The sequence below is a fragment of the Mustela erminea genome, chromosome 13, assembly GCF_009829155.1.
Source record: "Mustela erminea isolate mMusErm1 chromosome 13, mMusErm1.Pri, whole genome shotgun sequence".
NCBI classification, from domain to species: Eukaryota; Metazoa; Chordata; class Mammalia; order Carnivora; family Mustelidae; genus Mustela; species Mustela erminea.
Window position 1 is genome coordinate 36,879,178 of NC_045626.1, and position 19,900 is coordinate 36,899,077.

Below are 19,900 nucleotides of genomic sequence, written 5' to 3' on the forward strand. Positions count from 1 at the left end.
TTGTCAGATATCTATCTAAAGTGTCTATTATTCATTATAAAGATTCCTCCTTTTTCTTCTCCCAAGGAAAAGTACTAAAATTTAGGCAAATCACGTACTATTTCCGTAGTTAAGATGTAAACAATTTAATAACTAAAGCTTAGAAATGACTAGCGGCTGCGCAAGTGTACATATTTATAATCTATTTGGATTTAATATCTGGTGTCGTAAGAATGATCACTTTGCTTTTCATGATCGCTTACCAATACTGTAAATGTGTTATTTTCTGACTTATAATTTAGATTAGTGTTCTATAAAAGGACTACTTTTTTTAAAAAAAAGATTTTATTTATTTATTTGACAGACAGAGATCACAAGCAGGCAGAGAGGCAGGCATAGAGAGAGGAGGAAGCAGGCTCCCTGCTGAGCAGAAAGCCCGATGTGGGGCTCGATCCCAGGACCCGGAGATCATGACCTGAGCCGAAGGCAGAGGATTTAACCCACTGAGCCACCCAGGTGCCCCAAAAGGACTACTTTTTAAAATTGATTTTCATTTCTTTAGATCTGTAAGTTTTGAGAATATGATTCCCTTCTACTTTTTTAAAAACGAGGGGTCCAAATGCTGGACCCTGAGATTAAGATTTGAGCTGAGATCAAGAGTCAGGGGTTTAACGACTGAGCCACCCAGGTGCCCTAATTCCCTTCCACTTTTACATCTGTTTTGTTTAAAATGAAATGACAAGCTGCTGGCCTGGAATGAATGAATGAATAAATGAACAAATGAGTAGGTAAATAAACACACAGTGCACACACAGTACGCAACACATACAGACAACAAGCTGTTGGCCTGTCTTTCTCAGGCTTTAGGTTGCTGCTGTAGGAAACCATAGGTCTTTGGTATTTTCTGGTAGTTCCCTTCCTACTGAAGAAGACATGTTCTCTGCTCTGCCAGTGGCCTGCTTTCAATGTTGTCCTTTTTTTAGATTTTATGTCCCTTTAAAATATCATGGCATTTCTAGCTCTGAGAATTTGATGAGAATCTGTTGTTCATGCCTTTAAAATTAGCTAAAATTATAGATCATTGTTCCTATGTTGAAGTAAGTTTTAATGAAAAAAAATTTTTTTTGACCGTTGAATGGGAAATCCTATTTCATCGTTTTGAACCAGGGGCTCTTTGTAACATCTTAAAACTTCTAGTCTCTGATTAGAAGGTGTTAACCAGAATATTCTCCACCTTAAAAAAAAAATTGGGTGGGATACCTTTTTTTTTCCATTTAAAAAAAATTTAAATGCAATTAACGTATAATGTGTTAGTTTCAGAAGTAGAGTTCAACAATTCATCAGTCCTACATAACACCCAGTGTTTGTTGAATCACATACCCTCCTTGATGTCTATCACCCTTTCTCCACATCCTCACCAACATCTGTCATTTCCAAACAGGTTAGTTTTAGCTATTCTGACTGGTGTGAGGTGGTACCTCATTGTGGTTTTGATTTGTATTTCCCTGATGCTGAGTAATGTTGAGCATTTTTTCATGCGTCTGTTGGCCATTTGGATGTCCTCTTTGGAGAAATGTGTGTTCATGTCTTCTGCCCATTTCTTGATTGGATTATTTGTTCTTTGGGTGTTGAGTTTGGTAAGTTCCTTCTAGATTTAGGATACTAACCTTTTATCTGATCTGTCATATGCAAATATCTTCTCCCAATCTGTCAGTTGTCTTCTGGTTTTGTCGACTATCTCCTTTGCTGTGCAAAAGCTTTTTATCTTGATAAAATCCCAATAGTTCATTTTTACCCTTGTTTCCCTTGTCTTTGGTGATGTTTCTAGGAAGAAGTTGCTGAGGCTGAGGTCAAAGAGGTTGCTGCCTGTGTACTCCTCTAGGATTTTGATGGATTCCTCTTTCCCATTTAGGTCTTTCATTCATTTTGGGTTTATCTTTGTATATGGTGTAAGGAAATGGTCCAGTTTCATTCTTCATGTGGCTGTCCAATTTTCCCAACACCATTAGTTGAAGAGATGGTCTCTTTTCCATTGGATATTATTTCCTGCTTTTTCAATGATCAGTTGACCATAGAGTTGAGGGTCCATCTCTGGATTTTCTACTCTGTTCCATTGATCTATGTGTCTGTTTTTGTGCCAGTAGCAAACTTTCTTGGTAACAACAGCTTTGTAATAGAGCTTGAAGTCCAGAATTGCAATGCCTCCAGCTTTGGTTTTCTCTTTCAATGTGACTTGGGTATTTGGGGTCTTTCTTCGTCCCATATCAATTTTAGGATTATTTGACCAGCTCTGTGAAAAAAGTTAATGGCATTTTGATAGGGATTTCATTGAATGTATAGACTGCTCTAGGTAGCACAGACATTTTAACAATATTTGTTCTTCCAGTCCATGAGCATGGAATGTTTTTTCATTTCTTTGTGTCTTCCTCAGTTTCTTTCATGAGTGTTCTATAGTATTTTGAGTGCAGACCCTTTACCTCTTTAGTTTTATTCCTAGATACCTTATGGTTCTGGGTGCAACTGTAAATGGGAATGACTCCTTAATTTCTCTTTCTTCTGTCTTTTTACTGTATAGAAATGCAAACTGATTTCTGTGCATTGATTTTTATATTCTGCCACTTTGCTGAATTCCTGTATGAGTTCTAGCAATTTTGGGGTGAAGTCTTTGGGGTTTTCCACTTAGAATATCATGTCATTTGGAAAGAGTGAGTGTTCAACCTCTTCTTTGGCGATTCAGATGCCTTTTATTTCTTTTTGTTGTCTGATTGTAGGGACTATGTTGAACAACATCGGTGATAGTGGACATCTCTGCTGTGTTCCTGACCTTAGGGGGAAAGCTCTCAGTTTTGCATGGATGCCTTTTAATAGAGGTTAAAATGAATAAAGTAACCTTTAAAAAAATATGCTTAAGGGGCTCCTGGGTGGCTCAGTCGGTTAAGTGTCCAGTTCTTGAGTCTGGCTCAGGTCATGATCTCTGGTCATAATATTGAGCCCTGTGTTGGGCTCTGCTCTGGGTGTGGAGCCTGTTCAAGATTCTCTCTCTTCCTCTGCCCCTTCCCACCCTTAAAATAAACTGCTTTAAAGTTGTCTGACCTCTACATCTGAAACCAACAATACATTATGTTAATTAATTGAATTTAAATTTAAAAATAACAAATTGGGGCGCCTGTGTGGCTCAGTGGGTTAAAGCCTCTGCATTTGGCTCAGGTCATGATCCCAGGGTCCTGGGATCGAGCCCCCCATCAGGCTCTCTGCTCAGCGGAGAGCGTGCTTTCTCCTCTCTCTCTGCCTGCCTCTCTGCCTACTTGTGATCTCTGTCTGTTAAATAAATAAATAAAGTCTTTTAAAAAAAAACACACACAAATTGTTTTTAATACAAGTTGATAACATTTTGAAAGATTCCAAAAATAGGTTACAAAATGAAACATTTTTGTTAGCTACTCAGTCTCACCTGTCTACCTGTCTACCTTCTGGATAGCCAATATAAATGTTTTGTTACGGGGCACCTGGGTGGCTCAGTGGGTTAAGCCGCTGCCTTCGGCTCAGGTCATGATCTCAGGGTCCTGGGATCGAGTCCCACATGGGGCTCTCTGCTCAGCAGGGAGCCTGCTTCCCTTCCTTTCTCTCTGCCTGCCTCTCCATCTACTTGTGATTTCTCTCTGTCAAATAAATAAATAAAATCTTAAAAAAAAATAAATAAATGTTGTGTTACATACCATTACAGAATTTCTTTGTGCATATATATGGAAACAAAATATATTTTACCTCTTTTACTTAAAAGGTAGCATACCATATACTGTTTTCACTTCACTTTTTTTTTTTTTTTTTTAAGATTTTACTTGTCAGAGAGAGCATGCATACACAAGCAGGGAGAGCAGAAGGCAGAAGGAGAAGCAGTCTCCTTGCTGAGTAGGGAGCCTGATGTGGGGCTCGATCCCAGACCCAGAACCCTGGGATCATGACCTGAGCCAAAGGCAGATGCTTAACTCACTGAGCCACCCCAAGTATTGCTTCACTTTGCTTTTTAAAAAAAACTAATAATATACCTAGAGATCTTCCTATATTATTAAAGAGCTTTCTCTCTCTCTCTCTCTCTCTCTCTTTTTAAAAACCACATAACATTCTAGCCTGGAAAATTTATTAGACCATTATATTCAATCAATCAGTCCTCCTACTGATGGACATTTAGGTTGTTTTACATCTTTTGCTGTTATAAACAATCCTACCAAGAATAACCATATACATTTAAAAATAGGATATTGACCTTTTCTTGTTTTTCTGCATCTCTTTTTCTCATGTATTTGTGTGTTGGGGGGGGGTGGATCTTTTCTCCATGAAGAGCTTTTTTGATTTTTATATAATCAACTTTGTCAATTCTTTCTTCTATAGCTTCCCCATTTTGTATCATGGTTAGAAAAGCTGTCCTTACTTCAAGGTTATGAAAGAAATGTCTACTTTCTTTAAATACCTCTATTGCTTTATTTTCACATCTAAGTCATTGATCCATTGAGAATCTCTCCTGATGTAGAGTGTCGGTCTAACATCCTTTTTTCCAAGTGACTACTCAATTGTTACAACACAATTTATTGAATAACCCATCTTTCCCTAACTAATTTCAGATAATACCCTTTTCATCTACTAAACCCCTGTGTGTATTTGATTTATTTCTTGGCTTCCTGTTCTGTTCTTTTGGGTTTATCTGGCTATATATATGTCATTTTCCCAAGTGACTTTAGATTTATTAAACATTAATAGGATTTTTTATTTTTGTTCAGTGAATAACTTGGGGTTGTAAACATCCTGTATTTTCAGAAAGACAGATTCTGTTTACCAAGGTAAGGTATGAACACAGTCAGATGACAGAGCTGCCAGTGCTGGCACCTTGATAGGCCCAGTGTCCTGGCCTTTGTGTTTATCGTAGGTCAACATTTTCTTGGTTGTTAGAGGGATGCTTAAAATTTTAGTAGCCATGTAGGCTCCCAGATGTTAGCTGTATGGCCTGGACATGAACTGGCTGGTGTAAATAATAAAAGAAAAAAATTTTTTAAAACATTTACTTATTTGTTTGACTGACAGAGATCACAAGTAGGCAGAGAGGCAGGCAGAGAGGTGGTGGCCGAGGGGAGGCAGGCTCCCTGCTGAGCAGAGAGCCTGATATGGGGCTCAGTCCCAGGACCCTGGGATCAGGACCGGAGCTGAAGGCAGAGGCTTTAACCCACTGAGCCACCCAGGTGCCCCTAAATAATAAAAATTTAAAAAAGCGTTTGATCTTGTCCAGCTCTACAACATAGGAAAATAAAATTCTTAAGAAAATTATTTCATTTATTTCTTACCATAACTTGGTAGGTAATGTTATTTCATTATATGGACTATGAAACCAAGAACAGATTGGTTAAATGAACCCAAGTTCAACGAAGGAGTGGTGGAACCTGGATTTGAACTTCAGGGTTTTATTTGTTTTGTCTTTGAGATCATTACAGTTACAAAGGAACTGCAAACATAGTAAGGGAGAGGCCCTGTGTACTCTTTATCCAGCTTTCCCCAGTGGTTCCGTAAGACACAAAACCACTGGGGAAACTAGGCAAAGGGTTACATCTTAGGTAATCATAGTACTGTATTAATACCAAAGCATGGAGTCTGTAGAGTGTGTGTGTGTGTGTGTGTGTGTCTGTCTGTCTCTGTGTGCGTGCATCTATGTCCTTCTATCACGCCTACATTGGTATAACCTCTGCAGCATCTAGGATACAGAACTATTCCTTCACCACAAAGATCCCCCTCATGCTCTGCATTTATAGTCATGGCTCCCCTCATTATCCCTCATCCCCAGCAACCACTAATCTCTTCTCCACATTTATAATTTTGTCATTTGGGGAATGCGACCTCATGGAGTAATACAGTATATGACCTTCTGAGACAGCCTTTTTCCACTCCCCCCCACCCGCCATAATGCCTTCGAGTGCCATCTGGGTTCTTGTAGGCATTTCGTTGTAGACGGCATAGAGTTGGGTTATGATTTTGATCTATTCTGCCAATCTGCTTGGTGAACTTAGACTGCTTCCATTTAATTTAGTTACTGACATTAGGGCTTAAGTATTCTATTTTTCATTTTGTTCCGTCTCTCCATTTTGCCTTTTGTGGGTTACTAAAGTATTTTGTAGAATTTTGTTTTATCAGTGATCTTTTGAATGTATGTCTTCATATTCCTTTCTTAGTGATTGCTCTAGGCATTATATTACATATACATAGCTTATCACAGTCTACTGGTGTTGACATTTACCAGTCTGAATCAAGTATAGGAACTGTACCTCCTTTTAAGTTCCCCTACTTCCCACATTTATAATATAATTGTCTTAAACATTTCCTCTACATACATTGAGAACCACACCAAATAATATATATATATTTTGCTTCAACCATCAAACATAATTAAGAAAATGCAAGTGGTGATGGAATGTCTGTTGTATTTACCTTAATCTTTACTCTTTTTGTTCTTCCTGATGTTCAAGTTTCCTCCTTGTGTTGTTTCCTTTCTGATTCAAGAATTTCTTTTAGCCATTCTTTTAGGGAAGGTCTGCTGACAACAGATTCTCTTATTAGTCTTTCATCTGAGAATGTCTTATTTCTCCTCTATTCTTTTTTTTTTTTTTTAAAGATTTTATTTATTTATTTGACAGAGAGAGATTACAAGTAGGCAGAGAGGCAGGCAGAGAGAGAGGAGGAAGCAGGCTCCCTGCTGAGCAGAGAGCCCGATGCGGGACTCGATCCCGGGACCCAGAGATCATGACCCGAGCCAAAGACAGCAGCTTAACCCACTGAGCCACTCAGGCGCCCTCTCCTCTATTCTTGAAGGTTATAGAATTCTTTTCTTTCCATACTTGAAATAGTCTTTTTATGTTTATGTGTAATATCCAGGTATTTTAGCTGTACTTAGTAGGAAGAATAGAGAGATGAACACTTACACCATCTTGTCCTGGAACCAGAAACTCCTGGAACAGTTTTCAGTATTTAATATTATTTGTATTCAAATTTAGAAAATGGGGTACTCCACGAGTTCCCCAACATATAGTTGATTTTTCCCCCCTGAGTATTCTAGAATCATCACCAGTGGTATCAAAATTTTATGTCCTAAAGTCACCAGAAAGTGATGTCAAGAACAAAGCTTAGGATACTGGATGCAGGGGCACCCAGCTGGCTTGGTCATGAAGCACTGTAACTCTTGATCTTGGGGTTGTAAGTTTGAGCTCCACGGTGGTTGTGGAGATTACTTAAAATCTTAAGGGGTCACCTGGGTGGTTCTGTCGGTTAAGGATCTGAGTCTTGATTTTCACTGGGGTCACCATCGCAGGGTTTTGGGATGGAGCCCCAAATCGGACTCGGGCCTCAGTGCGGAGTCTGCTTGGAGATTCTCTCTCTCCTTCTGCTCTGCCCTCCCCCCGCCCCACTCATGTTCTCTCTAAAATAAACAAAATCATTAAAAAAAAAGATCCTAAAAACATATTGGGTACAAAATCTAGATGCAGTTTCTAGGGAGTATAAAAACAACTTATTTGCCAAAAGAAAGACATTAGAGTACAAATAAAAATGCCAGCTGAATGTATCCAGTGTTTGCCACCCATTCTCTTTTGGACTGGTTAATTCTGGGAGCTTAATGAAATAGTCCTTTGTGAAAGGAAAGGACCTTAGAATCATTGAAGACTCCTTTCCAAAATCACACGTGCAGGACTGTAGTGAGACACATTCATTAGTGTTGATTGGAGTTATGTAATTCTTATTACTCACGGTATTCTAGCTCCCTTTGTCAGTGTCCAATCTAGTGCCAGACTCCCAAAAGGCCCCGAATTTGGCAAGCGCACAGTATGATGAAATGCATAGCCGTTTCTTAAAAAAAAAAAAAAAAAAAAAAAAAAGAGGGGGGCAGTCCAAGCTGTTCTAAGTTTTAAGCTTAGATTTAATCAAGTCCAGCCACAATTATCCCACCCAGGAGCTATTATCACATTCTTCCTTTTGAAAGCAGCTCAAACCACGGAATTGTTGGCAGTCACATCCAATCCTTTAGGAACAAAAAAATTCTTGGAGCCTCCCAGTCCCTAGCTCTTATTTCTTTTTCCTGTTTAACATGTTGGTGAAGTTATTTGGGAAACAAACAAACAAAAGAAGATTTGAGTTTTAATTTGTAAATCTTCAATTTATTGCAAGATATCATCATGCTAATAATGCAGATATTGAATCTGGGAGAAAGAGTAATTGGAAAATTGGCTTATGAGGGGACTGATAAAATTATGTATCAATATAAATATTTCTATTAATCTTGTTAACCAGCTATGTCTATGTCTGTGTATATACATGGATATCTTAACTAGAAAAGCAAAACCCAAAACCCAAGAGATAATGGCAGTAATCTCAGACATTAAAAATGACCAGGTTTTATTAAAATTTTTTTTAAGTTAAAAAAAATTTTAAAAAAGATTTTTATTTATTTATTTGACAGACAGAGATCACAAGTAGGCAGAGAGGCAGGTAGAGAGGGGTTGGGGGGGAAAGTAGGCTCCCCGCTGAGCAGAGAGCCCAATGTGGGGCTCGATCTCAGGACCCTGAGATCATGACCTGAGCTGGCAGAGGCTTAACCCACTGAGCCACCAAGGTGCCCCTAAAAAAATTTTTTAAGGGGGCAGCACACCCAGTGTGGAGCCCAGCTCAGGGCCTGAACTCTCGACCCTGAGATCAAGACCTGAGCTGAGATCAAGAGTTGGACGCTTAGCCAACGGAGCAACCCAGATGCCCCTTAAATAATTTTTGAGTGGCAACTCCTTGGGCTGAGCTGTAATGCCCTGTCCACATCTGTTTCTTCACCTTTCTTTTATAGATGTTTATGTGAGAAAGAAAACATTTAAAGATACGTGTATTCTACCTGCACCTTGTCAGAATTACATGTGGTTTTGTTTGGGATCTCTTTGTTTTATACGATGGCGGAATGGCCCACTTGAGGTTTAATGAACAGATTATTTTCCATTGTATGGGACAAGTGCACACCAAGGAGGGCCTTATAGGGCTGACCATGAATGGTGAGGGATGTGCTCATCCTGAACAAAACCGAGAAGCCCATGGAGGTGTGTTTTGGTTCTTTCTTAAATCTGTACCTTGTTTTCCTTCCTGAATTCACCATTTCCATCCACAAGCCCTGTCCTGAGGCCTGATTCTACTTTCACATGGCTGTCAAAAATTTTTTTTACTAACATTGGCTCAAGGTGTGTATAAAAGATGGTTTAAGTAAGCTAGCCTTCTTTACAATCTTTTGCTTTTTAAATGAGATCTTTGGAAGATAAAGTACTTTTTTCTCTTCTGCTGTGCCTGCCTGCAGCTGGAAGGAAAGAGTTAGCATCTTGAAGAGAGAGCCCCTAGTTTGTGCTTGTTTGATAGAAAGAGTTGGCTTTTTATGAATTATAGAAGCCACTTCTTGGGGGGAGAAGGGCTCTAACTTGAAAAAAAAATCACTGGAGTCCAGCCATCCAGGGCTCTCAAGGGAAAGGCTTAAGTTAAAGAGCCTCCCTAGTCGGGTCATCAATCCAAATAAAAAAAGTACCTGCTCATTGAATTGCAAGTGGCCATCTGCTTGCTTACTCATGTGCTGCTTTTTTCCTTTGGGCTGGTGATTATTTTCTGGTCTGGCCCCTTTTACTAACTAGCCTAAACTTGAGCTTTAGGCGAACCTCTTCCGTTTGGTTAAGCCATTTGAAGGGGAAAAAATTATTCTCAAGTTTACATGGACTGGTTATTGAGAATCTCGGTTGACTTGTGGCTTTTGCCGTGTACATTTGAATACTCCTAAATGAATTGTTTTATTTTATTCTTTTCTCGGCTTGGCAGTGTAGATCATAATGTTTACATTTACTGGTTTTTAGAACTAGACAGTATTCTTTGTTTCTTCAGTAAGTCCTGTAATATTAAAAAAGAACTCAGTTTTAAAGTTTAGATAACCAGTGCTAACCATTTAGCCTGCATTCTTTTGCTATGTTTATACCCCTACAAGCCTGGGCCATGGGCTAAATATCTAAATGTAGCAAATACAGTTGTAGGAGAATATTTCTGTGATGTGCTGGGGTGGGATGGGGAAGTGAAGGAGAGAAGCTGCTTCTTTTTTTTTTTTTAAGATTTAGTTTATTTACTTGTCAGAGAGAGAGAGCGAGAGTTAGAGCACACACAAGCAGGCAGAGTGTCTGGCAGAGGCAGCAAGAGAAGCAGGCTCCCCGCCAAGCAAGAAGCCCGATGCGGGACTTGATCCCAGGACCCTGGGATCATGACCTGAGCCGAAGGCAGAGGCTTTAACCCACTGAGCCACCCAGGTGTCCTGGAAGCTTCTTAAGCGAGATGGAAAACCCAGAAGCTTGGAGTCAGATTTGAATTAAATTAAAGGTTTAAACTATCTGAAGATGAGACCCAGCTTGAGAAATTGTTTATAATTCCCAAACAATTGAATGCATGATGTTTTCAAGGTCCATCCGTGTTGTTGCATATATCATGCTATTTAGGCAAGGAATTCCAGGGTTATGGGGACTCAGGGCACGGTCTAGATGGGGAATGCCTTTATGGGAAAGAGGAATGCCGTGAGAGGAAGACTGGAGCAGAGACTCAAGCAAAATAGAGTGGATGAGGATGGACATTGCATTATTTATTGAAGTGAGTAATTAGAAATACTGAACTGCTTAGCAGTAGAGGAAAGGTTGAGTATATCCTTTTGCTAAGCCACTAAAGTATAAGCCATCAAATACCTTAACCTTGCAGGCTAAATAGCAACATAGAAACTGTTTACTATGCATAATATCCATTGTGAAATATCCAGGCTGCAAAATTGAATGGACACTAGGACTTTACATAAAACATCAACTAAAGATCAATTTCTAGGAATTTATCCCACCATTATACTTGCATATCTGCAGAAAGATATAAGTACTAGAAGTCTCATTGTGGCCTTGTTTGTAATAACGAAAAATTGTAAATGAGTGATTTGGTATTCTATTGAGACTAGGTAAATAAATATTGCTACATTCATATATTGAAATAATATGCAGCCATTAAAAATAGTGAGACAATTCTCAATATGTGCATACATATATAAAAAAATTTTTTTTAAGAAGAACACATCCTTTAATCTTCTGTCTCCCTCTCATACTATCACACTATTGGTTAAAAAGTTTGTTTTTTAGGGGTGCTTGGGTGGCTCAGTCAGTTAAGTGTCTGCTTTCAGCTCAGGTCATAATCCCAGAGTCCTGGGATCGAGTCCCACATCAGGCTCCTTGTTCAGCGGGTAGCCTGCTTCTCCCTCTGCCTGCCCTGCCTTCTGCTCCCCCTGCTTGTGCTCTCTCTCTCTCTCTTTGACAAATAAGTAAAGAAAATCTTTTTGAAAGAAAAAAGCCTGTTTTTTGTCTCTTTCCTCCTTCATTCATTTCTTAAATTCCACATATGAATGAAATCATACGATATTTATCTGTCTTTGACTTATTTCACTTAGCATTATACTTACTAGATGCATCCATGTTGTTGCAAATGGTGAGATTTCATTCTTTTTGATGGTTGAATAGTGTTCTTTTATATATATTGGAATGGAATACTGCATATATATAACTTCATTCTTTTTGATGGCTGAATAGTATTCCATTATGCATACACATATATATGGGAATGGAATATATTTTATATAAACATGTAAAACAATATAGATGCATATATATGTGTATGTATGTATATATGTGTGTGTATATATACATATATTTATAAACGCCACTTCTTTATCCATTCATCTATTGATGGACACTTGGGTTGATTCCATAATTTGGCTATTATAAACAATGCTGCAAAAAACATTGGGGTGCATGTATCTCTTTGAATTAGAATATTAGAGTTATTAGAATTATTATTAGAAATATTAGAATATCTCTTTGGGCAAAAACTGAGTAGTAGAATTACTGGATCATGTGGTAATTCTATCTTTAACTTTTAGAGGAACCGCCATACTGTTTTCCACAGCAGATGCACCAGTTTGCATTCCCACCAACAGTGCATAAGTGTTGCTTTTTCTCCACATCCTGACCAACACCTTTTTTTCGATTTTAGCCATTCTGACAGGCGTGAGGTGTTACCTCATTGTGGTTTTTTTCTCTTATTGTGATTTTGATTTGCATTTACCTGATGATGAGTGGTGTTGAGCATTTTTTCATGTGTCTGTTGGCCATCTGTGTGTCTTCTTGGGAGAAACGTGTGTTCATGTCTTCTGCCCATTTTTAAATTGGATCACTTGGGTTTTTTTGGTGTTGAGTTGTGTAAATTCTTTATTTCGACTATGAACCCTTTTTCAGGTATGTCATTTGCAAGTATCTTCTCCCATTCAGTATGTTTTCTTTTAGCTTTGTTGGTTGTTTCCTTTGCTGTGCAGAAGCTTTTTATTTTGATGTAGTCCCAATAGTTTATTATTGGTTTTGTTTCCCTTGTCTCAGGAGGCATAGCTAGAAAAATGTTGCTATGGCCAGTGTCCGAGAAATTATTACCTGTGTTCTCTTTTAGGATTTTTTATGGTTTCGGGTCTCACACTGAGGTCTTTAATCCATTTGGGGTTTATTTTTGTGTATGGTGTAAGAAAGCAATCTGGTTTCATTCTTTAGCATGTAACTCTCCAGTTTTCGCAACACCATTTGTTGAAGAGACCATCTTTTTTTACATATTCTTGCCCCTTTTGTTGAAGATTATTTGACCACATAACTGTGGGTTTATTTCTGAGCTTTCTATTTTGTTCTATTGATCTGTGTCTATTTTTGTACTAGTACCACTCTATTTTGATTATTACAATTTTGTAGTACCTCTTGAAATCTGGGATTGTGATACTTGTAGATGAGTTCATTTTTTTAAGATTGCTTTGTCTATATATATTTATTTATTTATTTATTTATTTTGGTGGTTCCATACAAGTTTGAAGATTGTTTGTTCAAGTTCTGTGAAAAATGCTGTTATTTTGATAGGGATTGCAGATTCAATTCTGCAGATTGCTTAGTGTAGTATGGATATTTTGACAGTATTCTTTCAATCTGTGATTGTGGAATGTCTTTCCATTTCTTTGTCATCTTCCAGTTTTTTTCATCAATACTTCATAATTTTCAGAGTACAGGTTTTTCACCTCCTTGGTTAAGTTTATTCCTAGGTATTATTATTATTATTATTTAAAGATTTTACTTATTTATTTGACAGAGAGAGAGAAATCACAAGTAGGCAGAGCAGCAGGCAGAGAGAGGGGGGAAGCAGTCTCCCTGCTGAGCAGAGAGCCTGATGCAGGACTCTATCCCAGGACCCTGAAATCATAACCTGAGCTGAAGGCAGAGGCTTAACCCACTGAGCCACCCAGGCACCCCTAGGAATTATTATTTTTGATGTAATTATAAATAGGAATGTTTTCTTAATTTCTTTTTCTGCTGCTTCATTATTAGAGTATGGAAATCGATTTCTTTTTTGAGGGGGGAATATAATGGGTTTCTATATTTTGGTTTTATATCCTGTAACATATCTGAATTCATTTATCAGTTCTAGTAGTTTCTGAGTGGCGTCTTTAGTCTATATATGGTATCATGTCTTCTGCAAATAGTGGAAGTTTTACTTCTTCCTTAGTAATTTAGATGGCTTTTATTCCCTTTTCTTCTCTGTTTGCTGTGGGTAGGGCTTCCAGCACCATGTTGAATGAAAGTGGTGAGAGAGGATATCTTTTGTCTTGTCCCTTAGGGGGAAAAGGTTTCTGTTTTTTTCAACCAATGAGTATGATGTTAGCTATGGGTTTTTCCATATATGGCCTTATGTTGAGGTATGTTCCCTCTAAACCTACTTTGTTGAGGTTTTTTTTTTTTTTTTTTTAAATCACGAATGGATGTTATACCTTGTCAAATGTTTTTTTCTGCATCTATTGGAATGATCATATGGTTTTTATCCTTTCCCTTATTGATGTAATGTATCATGTTGATTGATTTATAAAAATTGAACCATCCTTACATTCTGGGAATAAATCCCACTTGATCATGGTGAGTGCTTTTTAATTATTTTTATTTTTATTTTTATTTTTAAAGATTTTATTTATTTATTTGTCATAGAGAGAGAAGAGAGAGCAAGCACAGGCAGACAGAGTGGCAGGCAGAAACAGAGGGAGAAGCAGGCTCCCCGCCAAGCAAGGAGCCCGATGTGGAACTCGATCCCAGGACGCTGGGATCATGACCTGAGCTGAAGGCAGCTGCTTAACCAACTGAGTCACCCAGGCGTCCCAGTGAGTGCTTTTTTAAATGTATTGTTGGATTTGATTTGCTAATATTTTGTTGAGGATTTTTCACTATGTTCATCAGAGATATTGGCCTGTAGTTCTCTCTCTCTTTTTCTTCTTTTTATTTTTATTTTTTTAATGTCTTTATCTGGATTTGGTATCAGGGTAATGCTGGCCTTGTACAATGAATTTGGAAGTTTTACTTCCTTTTTTTTTTTTGGAAATAATTCGAGAAGAATAGATATTAACTCTTCTTTAAATGTTTGGTAGAATTCAGCTGTGAAAAGATACAGTCCTGGACTTTTACTTATTTGGAGTTTTTTGATTACTGATTCATTTTCTTTTTTGATTCCTGATTCATTTTCATTGCTGATAATTCATCTGCTCCTATTTTCTATCTCTTTCTGATTGTGTTTCAGAAGTTGTGTTTCTAGGAATTTATCCATTTCTTCTAGCTTGTTGAATTTATTGGCGTAGAATTTTTCATAATATCCTCTTCTAATCCTTTGTATTTCCGAGGTGTTGACAAGTGTTTCTCCTTTCATTTCTGAATTTTATATGAGTCTTTGTGTGTGTGTGTGTGTGTATGCATCTAACGTTAGATCAGTTTTGTTATCTAACTAACAGTTGATCAATTTTTTTTCCCCCAAAGCACTAGCTCCTGGTTTCATGGATCTCTTGTAATGCATTTTTTAGTTTTAATTTTGTTTATTTCTGCCCTAATCTTTATTATTTTCTTCCTTCTACTGGTTGTGGGTTTTGTTTTTTCTTCTTGTAGGTGTAAAGTTAGGTTGTTTATTTGAGATTTGTTTTCTTAGGGTAGGCTGGCATTACTATAAATTTTCCTCTTGGAAGAGCTTGTGCTGCATCCTAAAGATTTTGGCCAATTGTGTTTCCATTTTCATTTGTCTCAGTATATTTTCTGGCTTCCTCTTTGATTTTTTTTTTTTTTTGACTCATTCGTTGTATAGTAGAATATTATTTAACTTCCATGTATTTGTGCCCTTTTCAGATTTTTTTCTTGTGGTTGATTTCTAGTTTCATAATGTCGTGATTAGAAAAGATGCATGGTGGGTGCCAGGGTAGCTCAACTGGTTAAGTGGCTACCTTCTGCTCAGGTCCCGATTCCAGGGTCCTGGGATTGAGCCCCGCATTAGGCTCCCTGCTCAGCAGAGAGCCTGCTTCTCTCTCTCTCCCTCTGCCTGCCACTCTGCTTACTTGTGCTCAGTATCTCCCTATCAAATAAATAAATAAAATCTTAAAAAAAAAAAAAGATGGATGGTAAGACTTCAGTCTTTTTGAATTTGTTGAGACTTGTTTTGTGGCCTAATATGTGATTATATTGGAGAATGTTCCATGTGCACTTGAAAAGAATGTGTATTCTGCTGTACTAGGATGAAATGTTCCGTTTGATCCATCTGGTCCAATGTGTCATTCAAAGCCACCATTTCCTTGTTAATTTTTGTTTGGATGATCTGTCCATTTCTGTAAATGGATATTTACATTTATTGTATCACTACTAGTTCCTTTGTTTGTTATTAACTGTTATTAACTGTCATGTGTTTGGGTGTTCCCATGTTAGGTTCATAAATATTTATAATTGTTACATCTTCTTGTTGGATTGTTTCCTTTATGATTATGCAGTGTCCTTTTTTTGGTCTTTTGTTAGTCTTGTTTTAAAGTCTATTTTGTCTGATATAAGTATTGATACGCTATCTTTTCACTTCCATTGACATCATAAATGCTTTTCCATCCTTTACTTTCAGTCTGCATGTGTCTTTAAATCTGAAATTAGTCTTGTAGGCAGCATATTCTGTCACTCTATGTCTTTTGATTGGAGCATTTAGTTCATTTACATTCAAAGTGATTTTTTTTTTTAACAATTTTTATTTGAGAGAGAGGATACATGAGTGGGAGTGGGAAAGGATGGGGGAGTGGAAGAAGCAGACTCCCTGATAAGCAGGGAACTGGATGTGGGGCTTGATACCAGGGACCCTGAGATCATGACTGGAGCTGAAGGTAGATGCTTAACTGACTGAGCCACCCAGGCAACTCTCAGAGTGATTATTGATAGATACATACTTACTGTCATTTTGTTACTTGTTTTAGGGTTGTTTTTGTAGTTCCTTCTCTTCCTTCTCTTGCTCTCTTCTCTAATGGTTTGCTGTCTTTCTTTAGTGATAAACTTGGATTACTGTTCTTTTTGCATATCTATAACCAGTCTTTTTATTTGCAGTTACCATTTGGTTTACATATAACATCCTCTGCATATAACAGTCTACATTATGTTGATGGTTGCTTAAGTTTGAACCCATTCTAAAAGCACTAAGTATTTACTCCTCTCTTACCAGCATTTTAGGTATACAGTGTCCAACTTCACATCCCTTCATTTTGTGAGTTCCTTAACTGATTTTTTTTTTTTTTGGTGCCAATTTTAAATACAGTTTTTATTTAAGACATTGCATTTTCCACTTAACAATACAGTGCTTATAAAGTACAATGTTTATTTCATTTCCCTGTGCACATATTCCATATTCAAGTATCAAGAATGCCCAGTTTTTTTTGCTATAGCAGCTCAACATTACAACTGCCATGGAATTTGCTACAAATTTGGGTCCTTTGAATATTGTGTGTGGAACAATGCTCAACCTATTTATTCTCAAATTGGTTTAGTCAACCTCTTCAGTGGTGGGCCCAGAGGAGGCACCACCAGAGGGAGGAGCTCCACCACCAGGGAAGCCTCCAGGCATTCCTCCTTGGTGATGATGGGGTTGCAGACTTTCTCCAACTCTTTCTGCTGGTGTTCAAATTCTTCCTTCTCTGCAGTCTGGTTCTTATCAAGCCAGTTGATGATTTCATTGCACTTGTCAAGAATCTTCTGTTTGTCTTCATCATTTATCTTGCCATGAAGTTTTTCATCTTCAACAGTTGCTTTCATGTTGAATGCGTCAGACTCAAGTGAATTCTTGGAAGACACCTTGTCCCGCTGTTTCTCATCTTCAGCTTTGTACTTCTCAGCTTCCTGGACCATGCGCTCTATATCTTCCTTGCTCAAGCGGCCGTTGTCATTAGTGATGGTAATCTTGTTCTCTTTTCCTGTGCTCTTATCCACGGCAGAGACATTGAGGATACCATTAGCATCAATATCGAAAGTGACCTCAATCTGAGAGATACTACGAGGAGCAGGAGGTATGCCTGTGAGTTCAAACTTACCAAGTAGATTGTTGTCCTTGGTCATGGCACGCTCACCTTCATACATCTGAATAAGCACACCAGGCTGGTTGTTGGAGTAGGTAGTGAAGGCCTGTGTCTGTTTGGTAGGAATGGTAGTATTACACTTGATAAGAACAGTCATGACTCCTCCAGCAGTTTCAATGCCAAGAGAAAGTGGAGTGACATCCAACAGCAGCAAATCTTGAACATTTTCAGATTTGTCTCCAGAAAGGATGGCTGCCTGGACAGCTGCACCATAAGCAACAGCTTCATCAGGGTTGATGCTCTTATTCAGTTCCTTTCCATTGAAGAAATCTTGGAGAAGTTTCTGAATCTTGGGGATACGGGTAGAACCACCCACCAGAACAATATCATGGATCTGAGTGAGACTTGTCTAACTTGGCATCCCGAAGAGCTTTCTCTACAGGGTCCAGGGTGCCACGGAACAGGTCAGCAGGTCAACAGGGTGATAGAGATATAGAAGTCGATTCCTTCATACAGAGAATCAATCTCAATACTGGCCTGGGTGCTGGAAGAAACTGTATGCTTAGCACGTTCACAAGCAGTATGGAGACAACGAACTGCCCTCTTGTTTTCACTGATATCTTTCTTATGTTTGCGCTTGATCTCTGCAGTAAAATGGTTGACCATTCGGTTGTCAAAGTCTTCTCCACCTAAGTGGGTGTCTCCAGCTGTGGACTTAACCTCAAAGATCCCATCTTCAATAGTAAGGATTGACACATCAAAAGTGCCACCTCCTAAGTCAAAGATCAGCACATTCCTTTCAGCTCCAACTTTTTTGTTTAAGCCATAAGCAATAGCAGCAGCAGTTGGCTCATTGATGATTCGAAGTACATTGAGACCAGCAATAGTTCCAGCATCTTTGGTAGCCTGATGTTGAGAATCATTGAAGTACACAGGTACTGTGACAACTGCATTGGTAACAGTCTTCCCAAGATAAGCCTCTGCGATTTCCTTCATTTTCGTCAAAACCATAGAAGACACCTCCTCTGGATAAAAGCTTTTTGTCTCTCCCTTGTATTCTACTTGGACCTTGGGCCTGCCAGCATCATTCACCACCATGAAAGGCCAATGCTTCATATCAGACTGGACAACAGCATCATCAAATCTCCATCCAATCAAGCGTTTGGCATCAAAAACTGTGTTGGTGGGGTTCATCGCAACTTGGTTCTTCTCAGCATCACTGATCAATCGTTCGGTGTCCGTGAAGGCGACATAACTTGGGGTGGTCCGGTTTCCCTGATCATTGGCAATTATTTCCTCTTTCCCGTAGTGGAAGACACCCATGCAGGAGTAGGTGGTGCCAAGATCAATGCCAACTGCAGGTCCCTTAGACATGGTTGCTTATGTGTGGGCCTGGCTCGGGTTGAGAAGAAGACAGCAATCCAAAGATCTAGCCCCAAGTTCAATGAGCCCTTAACTGATTTTTGTAGATATAGTTAATTTTACGGCTCTTGTGGTCCCTGCTTTTCCTGTTCTTGCCTACAGTCCTTTCTTTCCACTGAAAAAAATCCCCTTTAATCCTTTTTTGTAAGGCTGATTTCATGGTAATTAATTCCTTTAACTTTTGTTTGTCTGGGAAACTCTTATCTTCCCTTCTATTCTGAATGAACTTTTGGATATTCTTGGTTGCAGTTGTTTTCTTTCAGCACTTTGAATATATCATGTCCCTCCCTCTGGCCTTCAAAGTTTGCTGAAAAAAAAGGTGATTGCCTTATGGGGTTTCCCTTATTTGTAACGTTTTTGTTTTTTTCTCTTGTTGCTTTTTAAAGTTCTCCATCACTACTTTTTATCATCTTAAGTACTATGTGTCTTGATGTGGACCTTGTGTTGATTTTGGTGGAGGCTGTCTGTGCTTGCTGGATCTAGATTTCTGTTTCCTTCCTCAGATTTCAGGAAGTTTTCAGCTATTATTTCTTTTTTCCTTCTGCTTTTTCTAGTCTACCATTTACTCATCTAGTGTATTTTTAATTTCCGATATTTAGTTCTTCATCCGATTGGTTCCTTCTTAAGGTTTCTGTCTCTCTGTTAAGGGTCTCACTGATGTCCTCCACTCTTTTATCAAGTCCAGTGAGTATCTTTATGACCATTACTTTAAGTTCTCTATCAGTCATTTTACTTATATATGTTTCATTTCTCTTTTGCTGTGTTTTAGTCCTCTTCTTTAATTTGGGGTATATTCCTTTCTCCTCATTTTGTCTAATTTTCTGTGTGTTAGGAAAATCAGCTACATCTCCTCTTCTGGCAAGCAGTAGCCTTACGCAGAAGGGGTCCTGTAGTGCCCTGTAGTACAGCATCCCCTAGTCTTCAGAATCTGGTGCTTCATATCTGTCTCTAGTGTGTGTTGGGTGTGCCCTACTGTTGTGGCTGAACTGCATTTGCCTTAGTCTAGTTCTGCAATGG

General features: G+C 38.4%; 1 pseudogene; it reads right to left on the minus strand.

Moving 5' to 3' along the window:
* Nucleotides 1-1,055: 1,055 nt before the first annotated feature.
* LOC116572148 lies at nt 1,056-18,894 on the minus strand (annotated as a pseudogene).
* Between the last annotated feature and the right edge of the window lie 1,006 nt (nt 18,895-19,900).